This window comes from Podarcis bocagei, assembly GCF_964188305.1.
Source record: "Podarcis bocagei genome assembly, chromosome: 16".
NCBI lineage: Eukaryota > Metazoa > Chordata > Lepidosauria > Squamata > Lacertidae > Podarcis > Podarcis bocagei.
This window is the reverse complement of record NC_138142.1, coordinates 38,264,422-38,276,153: the sequence shown is the minus strand read 5'-3', so window position 1 is coordinate 38,276,153 and position 11,732 is coordinate 38,264,422. Positions and strand designations below refer to the sequence as shown.

Here is an 11,732-nt window from a genome sequence, read left to right as displayed (position 1 = left end):
TTTCCCCTCCTGTCTAGTTTGTATTCCCCTCATACTTCAAATTAGGCAGGTTGGGCTGACACACGAACAAGGAACTAAATGATACAAGGGCAGCCAAATGAGGGTTCCACTTGAGAGGGATTTTGCACCCACTTCAATTCAAGCTGGTCTGTAAAAAACAATTCCAGCCATTACCACATGGGGGCCTATTCACAAGGTATACTGAAACCTTCCAGGTAAACTGAGTCACTGGATCTTTCTGCATTTTATTCCCCTTTAGAGGAGGAAGTTAGTGGGTTAAAGATCATTAGCTGGAGAGAAAAAAAATCTTGATTTAAAATGAATTGAATGAGTTTATTTCAGAGAACCACATAGTTCCACAAATCCCCTCCAAACACCCATAGCAAACTGAGCAAACATCACAAAAAAATTCCTTCCAGTAGCACCTTAAAGACCAACTAAGTTAGTTCTTGGTATGAGCTTTCGTGTGCATGCACACTTCTTCAGATAGGAACCTGTAACTGAGCAAACATCAGTTAGCTAGGGCACACTGAACGCAAGAGTGGAAGGTATCCAACCTCCTTCCTAATGAAGGAAATCCAGACCTTAAAAGATGGCAGTCCAGCTTCTGTTTGGAGACCTAGAGTGAAGAAGAACCCATCCACCCTCAGAAGGTCGTGGATCATATACCTGTTATGGGCCAGACTGAGTTGGATGGACCAGCAGACTTTGCCCCCAGAACGTTCTTGAGATGTTTGTTCCATTCTCTTTTAAGGAAAAGGGGACTAAGTTAAAAAGTTGCAGGAATTTTATTTATTTATTTATTTTGCAAGCAGAGGGTCCCAAGGTTCCAAGATGGAGCAGCAAAATTACACAAACTTACAAGTGCATTTTCGATTGCACAGTTGACACAGATGTACAGTGGTATACCTCAGAAGTTGAATGGAATCCACTCTGGAAGTTTGACTTCCAAAACGTTCGGAAACCAAGGCACAGCTTCCAATTTGCTGCAGGAAGCTCCTGCAGCCAATCGGAAGCCACGGAAGCCCCATTGGATGTTCAGGTTCCAAAGGATGTTTGCAAACTGGAACACTCCTGGTTTTGCGGTGTTTGTGAGCCAAAAGTTTGACTTGCAAGTAAATCTACATCATAGTTCTTTTAGGGCATTGCCACCTGGGGGGAGGACTATGACTCAGTGCTAGGGCATCTTATTTGCATACAGAAGTTACTGGATGGCATTTCCACGTAGGGCTGGGGAAGTCCCCTCCCTGTAATCCCCGAGAGCTACTACCAGTCACTGACAACTGAACTGGCCAGACCCATGTTCTGATTTCATATAAGACAGTTTCCTATATACCTGCATAAAGGTAAAGGTAAAGTGACCCCTGACCGTTAGGTCCAATTGTGGACAACTCTGGGGTTACAGCGCTCAGCTCACTTTATTGGCCGAGGGAGCCGACGTACAGCTTCTGGGTCATGTGGCCAGCATGACTAAGCTGCTTCTGGTGAACCAGAACAGCGCACGGAAATGCCGTTTACCTTCCCACCAGAGCGGTACCTATTTATCTACTTGCACTTTGACATGCTTTTGAACTGCTAGGTTGGCAGGAGCTAGGACAGAGCAACGGGAGCTCACCCCGTCACGGGGATTCTAACCACCAACCTTCCGTCAGCAAGCCCTAGGCTCAGTGGTTTAGACCACAGCTCTACCTGCGTCCCTTATATACCTGCATAGGAACCATTTATAGTTCTCCACCTGTATATCAGATTGGAGAAGACTGATTTGTTGTTAGGGCAGTAAACAATCACAGGTGCTTAAAAAAAAGTTTTTGCCTGGTGCCTAAAGATATACAGTGGTACCTCCGGTTACAGACACTTCAGGTTACAGACGCTTCAGGTTACAAACTCCGCTAACCCAGAAATAGTACCTCAGGTTAAGAACTTTGCTTCAGGATGAGAACAGAAATTGTGCAGTGGCAGCGAGAGGCCCCATTAGCTGAAGTGGTACCTCAGCTTAAGAATAGTTTCAGGTTAAGAATGGACCTCCAGAACAAATTAAGTTCTTAACCCGAGGTTCCACTGTATAATGATGGCACCAGGTGAGACTCCCTGGAGAGAACATTCTGCAAATGGGGATGTATCTATGTATTCTCATCTATTTTTTAATGAATCTATATGCTGCTGTTCACAAGTTTAGTATCCTCCCACACCAGCTCACAACACATGAGGCTGTAGCCTTATTGGAGTTCACCGATTGGGTCTGCGTTGCTCCGTGACAGGAGGAAGGAAGTCAAAATGACACCGAGTTGGTTCAAAGAAAGAGTTTATTCTGCTCTCCGGATAGCAGAAGGCACTTGCGTGGTGAGTCCACAGCAAGTCCAAAGAAATGACAGGTTTCATGCAGTTTATATATCCTCCAGGCACCCTCTCACTCCTCCCCTAGGAGCCCAACCACGTTGGCATACGTACACAGGTTGACATCACATATGTTCCTGCTCTGGTACTCTCAACCATAAAAGGATCTTCCTTCCTGTACTTCTGACCATAAAAGGACATTCCTGTTCCTACTCCTATCTTGGAGCAAGAGGTCACTACTTCCGAGAACATGCTCTGGCGTTAGTCCCAGACTTGGGTCTCTGCGTCATTTGTGGCCAGGACATAAGATATGTCTGTTCTACTGGTAAAGTCAAGGCCAGTCTTGCCGTAAAACTGATAAGGAAGAGAGCTGTGTTCTTGTTTTGCATTTGCTCAACGGCTAAAGTTTATGCATTTTAGCTAAGGAGAAATGGGGATTTTGGTGCAGTTTAAAAACTGCCTACACAGTCAGTTTTGGGGTTTGGGAAACCCATTCCTTCAAGGCAAAACAAAAAATGGCACCCGCCATTGTTGCTGCCACCAGCTCCACCGGAGGTGACTGGAGGTGACCAAGGGAAGTCTTGGAGCACTGAAGCTGGGGGGGAGAGAAGGAAGGCAAGTGGGCGTGACTTGGAGAGCCTCCCAGAAGCCAACTAGAGAGCCTTGAAGGCCCGCATTCAGCTCTTGAGCCCAAGGCTCCCCATCCCTGCCCTAGGAATTTTCAAACAAAAATGGATCAAGGGAAGCGGGCTTTGAGGTGTTCTTCTTCTGACACAAAGAACGTCGATTCATATCTGGGTCTGGAGAGCACTGCTGTGCTCGGTTTCTGCTTGCAGGATTTCTAGAAGAGGGATCTCTGGTTGGCCACTTTGAGAACAGAAGGCAGGACTAGACAGGCCTGATCCTGCAGCTAGGCTCTTTTTACTGGACCTCCAGGTCCAGAGGCAGTCTGTCTAGGTTCCTAGACACTTTGGGGCATTTGGTCATGGAGAACAGGAAGTTGATCTAAGTGGGCCTTTGTGTCAGGAAAAAGCAGCAATGCAAGAGCGAGCTGCAGCTGCCTGGAATGCAAAACAGGATGTTGATGTTTGGGACTGCACTATTGGAACAAAGGGGCAGTCTATTCACTGTACTGAGCACCGGATGTTAGCTCAGAGTGTCATCTGACCTGTACTGGAAGTACAGGGGTGGAGTTTTCTCTCTCTACTGTTGGAGACTGGAGAGTGCAGACACGTTTCTCTGTACTGCTGGAAAGACAGAAATAAAGCAATGTAAATAGATTTCTGTCTGTCTCTTTTCCCCTCCCTGAGGGAAGCAGGGAAGAGGGAGGAGTTGGTGTGTCCCTCTCATGCTGAGTGGGATCGCCGGAAAGACCTTGCCTGTATACTGCCGGGAGACGCAGATGGGGAGGTCAGCCAGGATCTCAGCCGAATGCCTGGAGAAAGGCCAGTTACCTCTGACCAAGGCCGAGAATCCTACACTTTGGCTTGACCCAACAGATGGGCTCTTCTTATGATCTCAACTTATTTCTATACCCTCAACAGCCATGCTTTCTGCTGCTGCATCTACATGCTGCAACCACATGGTGGCACTCTTAAGAAGCAATATTAACCACTTTCAACATGCTCTGGGATGCTGATGATGACCTTTGTCTTAGCTATGAGGAGCTTGGGATCACTTCGACAAATATTAATCTCCACCAGTGACTCAGTTCACGGCCCTCCCTTGCCCCAGCCCTAGAAGCAGGCACACCTCACAAGGACACATAAGGCACTCAAGAGATGCAATATGATTAATATATTTTGAAACGAATGGACATAAATGTTTTGAAACTGAAAGTCGGCTTTTTACAACATTGTTCCATTTATTTTCGGAAATCAAACAGGACAGACCATGCATCTGTTGTGTTGGTGTCATTGACCAACGGCAGGCAAGCAAAAGGATGGGTGTTCGCTGAGGGACGGGACCAACTGATCTAGCAGGCTTCACTTGGGTCCGCTCCTCAAGCATATAGAGGACCTCCTCCTTCCGTCATGTGCAGTTTCTCATTGGATGTCCCACTGACTCTCCCCTTTTAGCCTAATGTTATATTTCATGAATGAGCTTGTTGTGGACAAAGTTGGTCGTTGTATTCTGAGCCAGGCAGGAATTTTCCCTCAGACTAATTGGCCCTGTCTAGGGGTTTTGCCTACCTCATAGCAATTGTCACAGCTTGGCCAGTTTAGGCATTAGGTTGGCCTTAGTCTTGGTGGAGGGGAGGTTGTAAGCTTCTGTCTGCCCCTCCAAGGACAGGTATATCCTTTTAAAGGGATCTGGGGGGAATCCCTGGTTGTCCAGACAACCAGGTGGGGACTATGGCCATAGCAAGGCAGCAGTCGAGCCTATTTGAAGTAGGTCAAATGTCCTCCATGACTCTGGTCTAAACCCTACTTTCAGCAGGTGGGCTGGTTGTTAATGGTTGTTATACCCAATGCCTATGCCAAACCTCTCATACCTGTAATCAATAAAAGTTGTGGCCTTATTTGACCCAAAATGCAATGTGTCTTGCCAGGTTATTATGCTCAAAGTCGGGGTCATCAGACACTGACTTTACCTATTTCAAGAGAAACAGGTAAATGCAGTAATGCTTCTGAATACCAGCTGCTGAAAACCACAGGAGGGGAGAATGTTCTTGTGGTCAGATCCTGGACTAGATAGGCCATTGTCCTGAACCAGCAGCCTCTTCTTATATTCTTATTCCACCTAGCAAATGTGCAGGCGGGTGGAAGTTATGCCACTGGTATTCTGGGGGAAGGAGGAGGGTCAGGCTGATCTTCCCTAGGATCTACTCTTGGGCAAAAGCTTCCGGCATTGCAGAGCCTTGGACTAGGTGATCCTTGTGGTTCCTTCCAGCGCTAAGATTCTATGATTCTATAACAGCGGTACCTTGGTTCCCAAACGGCTTAGTTGTCGAATAATTCAGCTCCCGAACACCACAAACCCAGAAGTTTGGTTTGTAAACGTTTTTCAGGAGCTGAACATCCGACAAGGCTTCCGACTGAAACTCCTGCAGCCAATGGGAAGCCGCGCCTTGGTTTTTGAATGGTTTTGGGAGTCGAACGGACTCCCAGAATGGATTAAGTTTGAGAACCAAGGCACCACTGTATTCTTAACCACCCTGCACAGTGCCACCTACTGGCCCTTGTGCTCAAACAACTTACATCACACCCACTCTTTCGAAAAACGGAAGGATGACAGCGCAACAGAGGCCATATTCACACCATACATTTAAAGTATTAAAAAAACAACAACCCCAAAACGCAACTCACTTTAAACAGCCATGTCTTCCCCCAAATAATTCTGGGAGCTGTAGGGTGTAGAAGTTGTTAGGAAACCCCTATATTCCCCTCAAAGGACTATGATTCCCAGAGTTCTCTGTGAAAATGGATTGATTGGCAAACTAATTTGGGAATGATGTCTGTTACAAATATATGGGAGATTTATTTATTTATTTATTTACCTACTTATCTTAAAATCCTGTTCAAAAGGCTAATGCAGTCATGTGCTCCTTGTGAGCTCCCTAAAGGTAGCTGACTGGACACGGTGAAAAACCAGGATGCTTGGCTGGGTGAGTTCTTGGTCTGATAAGGAAAGCAGAGGTGATATTATGCTGCCCTGAACTCCTTTGGAAGGAAGGTTGAGATATAAAATGAATGAACAGGTATCTTAGGTAGCAGGGTTGGAAAAAGCAGGTCTGCAGTGTGATTCATGAAGCTTTACCAGAGAGAATAGCTGTTTATAGACTAGAGAAGATCAGGTTTCTCTCTCCTATGGTTAAGACAAATTTGTACTCTGGATTTTGGGAGTACAACGTCAGCAATATGCTGATGACACACAACTCTACTTCTCCTTTACATCCGCAGGTGTGGCTGTGGACGTGCTGGACAGATGTCTTGCCTTGATAATGTACTGGATGAAATAATATGGACCTAAGTGAGACACAGCAATTGGTTTCAATGGGTGTGCTCTGAGGATGACTGACATTGGATTACAACCAAATTGGAATGGCTAACTTAAGTCCATTGGTTTCAATTGTTCTACTCTGTGTAGGATGGAGTGGGATACAACTCACTGGATCCCAACTTAGTCATGCTTAGAAGAGACCCATTGCAATCAACCAGACTGAAATTAGTCATGATTTCTTTAATTTTCAGTGGGTCTGCTCTAGGAATGACTAAGTCGTGATTCAGGCATAAATGTAATAATTGGGAATGCCACCCTTCTTGTTGCTAGATTTTTAGAAAAAGAAAAATCTTACTGATTAAAACACAGATAGACATTGTGTGCTGCAGCATAGCATAGGTTTTAATGTATGTAACAAGTCAAGAGATAACATTTAGAATATCAGTAGTCAGTTTCAAGTATAGTAGATATGTGGATACTTTGCCTTCCATGAATGACTTTTAGAATTGACCCATTGAACAATTAGGGGAAGGGGGGAATGCTCTCAAGGGCAGAATCAATTCCCCATCCCCAAATAGTATCCAGTGTCTCAACGTTGACTTTATTTTGGTTTTATAGAGTGACTCTTCCTTGTCGATGAGGTCTTCTCTTCCATCCATGCCATTTCATTCAGCGAAGAACTATGTGATCATGTGACACAGATGAAGTCAGGTGTTCCAGCTTCCATCACATGTCGGGTTGGATTCATGGGATGTATATCAGCATTGCCTCCCATTACTTGACAGCTCTTGGTGAGACATGTTGACCATTCCCATAGAAAAGGCTCATGCTTGACCCTGAGCAAAACAAATGCTCCATCTTTCTGAAGGCCAATTCACACATGCAAGTTATCCCCTGTTCCCAGAATTCAAACTTGCATGAATAAACATTCTGTTTTGTGCAAATAATATCCCAGGCTCATTATATAGGAGAAATGCTATTCAGATTGGAAAGCCCTTTAACTATAGATGTATGCAATTAAAATGAAGCTTAGAGCGAGAAGGGGGAAGTTTTGATGCAGGCCTCATTCGCAGAGGTGCTGAGTTCTTGTGGTCCATGGTTGGGGCTACGAGTGCTCAGCACTCCTGGGATACAGGAATTCATAGAAGCTTAGGCAAGGCGATCTCATGCCGTTGGTGGGGGTTCCTTGTTTTCCTTCATAGCAATGGTATTCCGCCTGAGTTTAATAATTGCTGCAGTAGCTGTATCTTCTTTCTAGGTATGATGGCCTGGAATAAAAATCCATCAGGCTTGAATTGCTTGCAAAGGCCGGGGCAGGGAACTCTGCAAAGCTGAGGCTTTTGTGTCCTCTACCGCCCTGACCAGAGCGGGCACAGGGGTTGCATTGGGTGATGCAAAAGGGCTGGTCAGGGCAGTAGAGGGCCGGTCCTGGGATGGTTAAGCAGAATGCTGGTGGCTGTATCCTGACAGTTGAGGGAGGGCAGCTAGCATAGCACCGAGGGTTAAATGACCCTTGACCCTTCATGGTTGGATGATGATGAATCTGAAACAACACAACAGGGAGAGAGATCATGAACAAAAGCTTTATAATCAACTGAGTCAGCACTTACTTTTGGGAACTAGATAGGCAGCTTCCAGGAAGAAGATTGTTATGGGGTGGGGGGTTATAGCTCTTAACTATACAGTGGTACCTCAGGTTACATACGCTTAAGGTTACATACGCTTCAGGTTACTAACCCAGAAATAGTACCTCGGGTTAAGAACTTTGCTTCAGGATGAGAACAGAAATCGTGCTCTGGCGGCTTGGCGGCAGCAGGAGGCCCCATTAGCTGAAGCGGTGCTTCAGGTTAAGAACAGTTTCAGGTTAAGAATGAACCTCTGGAACGAATTAAGTACTTAACCTGAGGTACCACTGTACAAACATAAAAAGTACCAGTCCAGAGTTTGTGTGTGTTTAATCAAAGGGAAGGACAAGAGCTCAAGACAGAGCAACGTCACATCACACAGAGAGAATCTCAGGTTCAATTTCAGACCGGGCTGGGAAAGGCTTCCTATATTCTATTTAAATCAGCCTTTATTGATCAGTGGTGGAGTATCTGCTTTGCAAACAGAAGGTCCCTTCTCCAATAAAAATAGGGACATCCTATTCAACAACAACAACAACAACAATTTATACGCTGCCTATATGACCAGGTTGGACTGTTTTTAGAAAGGAACTGTCAATGGTTTTCAATACACCAGTTCAACATCAAAAACAACAAAAGCATAAGGACATAGCTATATCAGGTCACTGGTCCGTCTATCCCAGCATCCTGTTCCTATAGTGGCCAACCAGATGCAAGCAGGACCTCAAAACAAGAGCACTTTCTCCAGAAACTGGTATTCAGAAGCATTACTGCCCCTTACTATGCGGAGGATAGCCATCATGGCTACAGCCACATGTTCCCCAACCTTGACCTAGAAAGGTCTCTTTCTCCATGTGCAACCCATCTCCCCATGTGCTTAATCATAGTGCAGTAAGTATCCAAATATGCCAACAATCTGCACAATCTCATTTGTGTGTGAAGGGTAGTAGAGTAACGTCTTCTACAGTGGCAATCCTATTATTACAGATAAAGTGAGGGTAATAAGCCATGAAGGAGGAAATGTTCTCCACTGAAACTACGTTTAACTATTTAGGCATGGTTAAAGCAGTAAATGAGCAGAACCATCTTCAGTTCCCTCTCCTGTTTTCTGAAATACATTTAATTAGTAATTAGGGGGAAAGAGAATTTAACCTGCAACTTGGTAACTGCCTGCAGAGCATTTGGCACAGTAACAGGGAATGTAAATCTGCACTTGAATTTGTAAGCTTTAATAACAACTGTTCTCTAACAAAGGTGCCAAAAGCAGTATATAAGTCAACTAAGGCTTTATAGAAATGTGTCCAGTGATGGATTTAGGGCGGTTTGGGCAGTCTGCCCCCCAACAGGGTGCTGAGTCAAGGGGGCACATCATCATCATCATCATCATCATCATCATCATCATCATCATGCCACCTATATTTATATGGATACCTACTGAGAAGATCCATAAAATAGCAACTGTGCCAAAAGGAATTATAAGAAATATTTAGGGAGCGGGTTGCCAAATTTTGTGCTCGCTCAAGGTGCCATATTACTAAAGTCTGCTCCTGATGTGCCCTTTCAGCCCTAATGTCTTCATAAAATAAAACAGGTTGAGATAAAAGAATTATAGGTGAGGACTGACCTAAAGCACGGTGGGTTGGTCAAAAACATGGTAGATCTTCTAGTTGTGGGAAACGTTGAGTGTGACTGAAACCAAATTAGGAACGATACCTCTTTTCTGACTTATCTTATGTAAATAAATGGGTTATAATTGTAAAGGTTTTGGTGGTGGTGGTGAGAGAAAAGATGGTGGATGAACTGCCTCATTCATTGCCCTTCTAAGGTAAAGGTAAAGGTAAAGGACCCCTGGACAGTTAAGTCCAGTCAAAGGTGACTATGGGGTTGCGGTGCTCATCTCGCTTTCAGGCTGAGGGAGCCAGTGTTTGTCCACAGACAACTTTCTGGGTCATGTGGCCAGCATGACTAAACCACTTCTGGCTCAATTGAACACTGTGACGGAAACCAGAGCGCACAGAAACGCCATTTACTTTCCCGCCGCAGTGGTACCTATTTATCTACTTGCACTTTGACATGCTTTCGAACTGCTAGGTTGGCAGGAGCTGGGACCGAGCAATGGGAGCTCACCCCGTCACGGGGATTTGAACCACTGACGTTCCAATCGACAAGCCCAAGAGGCTCAGTGGCTTAGACCACAGCGCTCACCCATGTCCTTCTAGATTGCCCTTCTAGATTCACACCAGCCGGGTGGAAATGATTTTCAGACCATTTCACTCTTGTTACTAATCAAAGAGGAATCAAGTATGTCAGCTACAGGGACATAGGAACTTGTCTTATACTAAGTCAGACCCATTGGTTCATCTAGTTTGGTGTTGTCTACAATAACTGGCTGTGCCTCTTTAGAGCTTCAATCAGGGAATATTCCCAGTCCTTACCTGGAGATGATGGGGATTAAACCTGTGAACTTCCGCAAGCAAAGCAGGTACTCTCCCACAAAGACCTTCCCCACAATAGTTTAGAGCCTTGCATCTTTTGCCCACCACAGTGATATAATTAGCTGACACATCATCCACTCCCAACGTCCACCATTCCCAAACCCCATGCACGCTGAGATTTCCACTCAGAGCTTACCTGATGTCTCGGAGGATCAGAAATCGCAAGAAGTGGTTTGAAGATCCCTCAAGCTCTGCCTTTTTATACGGTTTCTTGGGTGGCCTCGAGAAGTTGAGACATTTTTGTGTGTGTTGTTACTTCATGCTGGAAAAAGAAATAATTACATCCTTGACGGTGATTACCAAAATGTTGTGAATAATAATCTTGCTGATAGTGTTTATGAGTTTATCCTGGATTCAGCAACCCTATGTTTTAATATGTTACACCCTAAATACCTGGTTTTATTTCAAAACAGCACTGGCCTGTTTCTTGGGGTGTTCTCACCGGATCCGCTGGAAAAGTGGGAGATGGCAACCCCTTGGAAACATAGGAATCAATAGATCTTGGTATTCTCAACCAAAAACCACAGGGAGAATGCCAGCTGTTAAGAGTTGCCAACCATGATGATTTCATGTAGCATTTCAGATGTCCTGATAATAATTGTCCCTTAGCATTGCCAAGCACCTTATGCTGTGCTTTTGCTATTTCATTCTCTGTTTGTTCTTTTGTGGAGTGGCCTTAACTTTGTATTATTTTGACAGCCTGATTTCTGTATACTTTTGACAGCATGTGGGAGCACAAGGATTAACCTTAATTTTTGTCATCCTCTATAGAACTGTTTTAATACTTTAATCCTGGGATATATACCTTGGGCACTCCCAAAACATCAGGTGTTTGGGATCCATAGTGGCCAAAAAGTATTGAAATGGAAATTCTGTGTTTTTGCCTTGGTGGATTTTCTGAGATTGCAATGTATAAGAGGTTTGGCCCAAGGGTGGTAGTGGGAATATTTTGAATTGTATCCCACTAATTCCAACTCAGAGTAGATCTACTGAAATTAAACCACCTATGTTAGTCATGTCTACTGACTTCAATGGGTCTATTCTGTGTAAGACTAGCATGGGACATAAGCCTTCGTCCATGATTGGTGAGACCTCTTTGATATCTTCACATGTAAGGTTTTCACTGTTTAAACTAGGGGGGTATAATTTTATTTACTTGTTGCATTTATAACCCACCTTTTCCTCCAAGGAGTTCAAGGTGGTATACGTAGTTCCTCCTTCTTTATTTAATTCCCAACCTGAGGCAGGTTAAGGTGAGAGGCAGCAAAGGACCCAAAGTCACCTGGTCAGTTTCATAGCCAGGTGGGCTATGAACCCTAATCTCCCAGGCCCTAGT

General features: G+C 44.7%; 1 long non-coding RNA gene across 1 annotated transcript; it reads right to left on the bottom strand.

Annotated features, from left to right (window-relative positions):
• Nucleotides 1-6,652: 6,652 nt before the first annotated feature.
• On the bottom strand, nucleotides 6,653-10,725 carry LOC308575294. Its single transcript, XR_014002737.1, has 2 exons — nucleotides 10,533-10,725; nucleotides 6,653-7,819 (listed from the first exon to the last, which is right to left on the bottom strand). It is a non-coding gene; the product is annotated as an uncharacterized lncRNA (long non-coding RNA).
• Nucleotides 10,726-11,732: the final 1,007 nt, after the last annotated feature.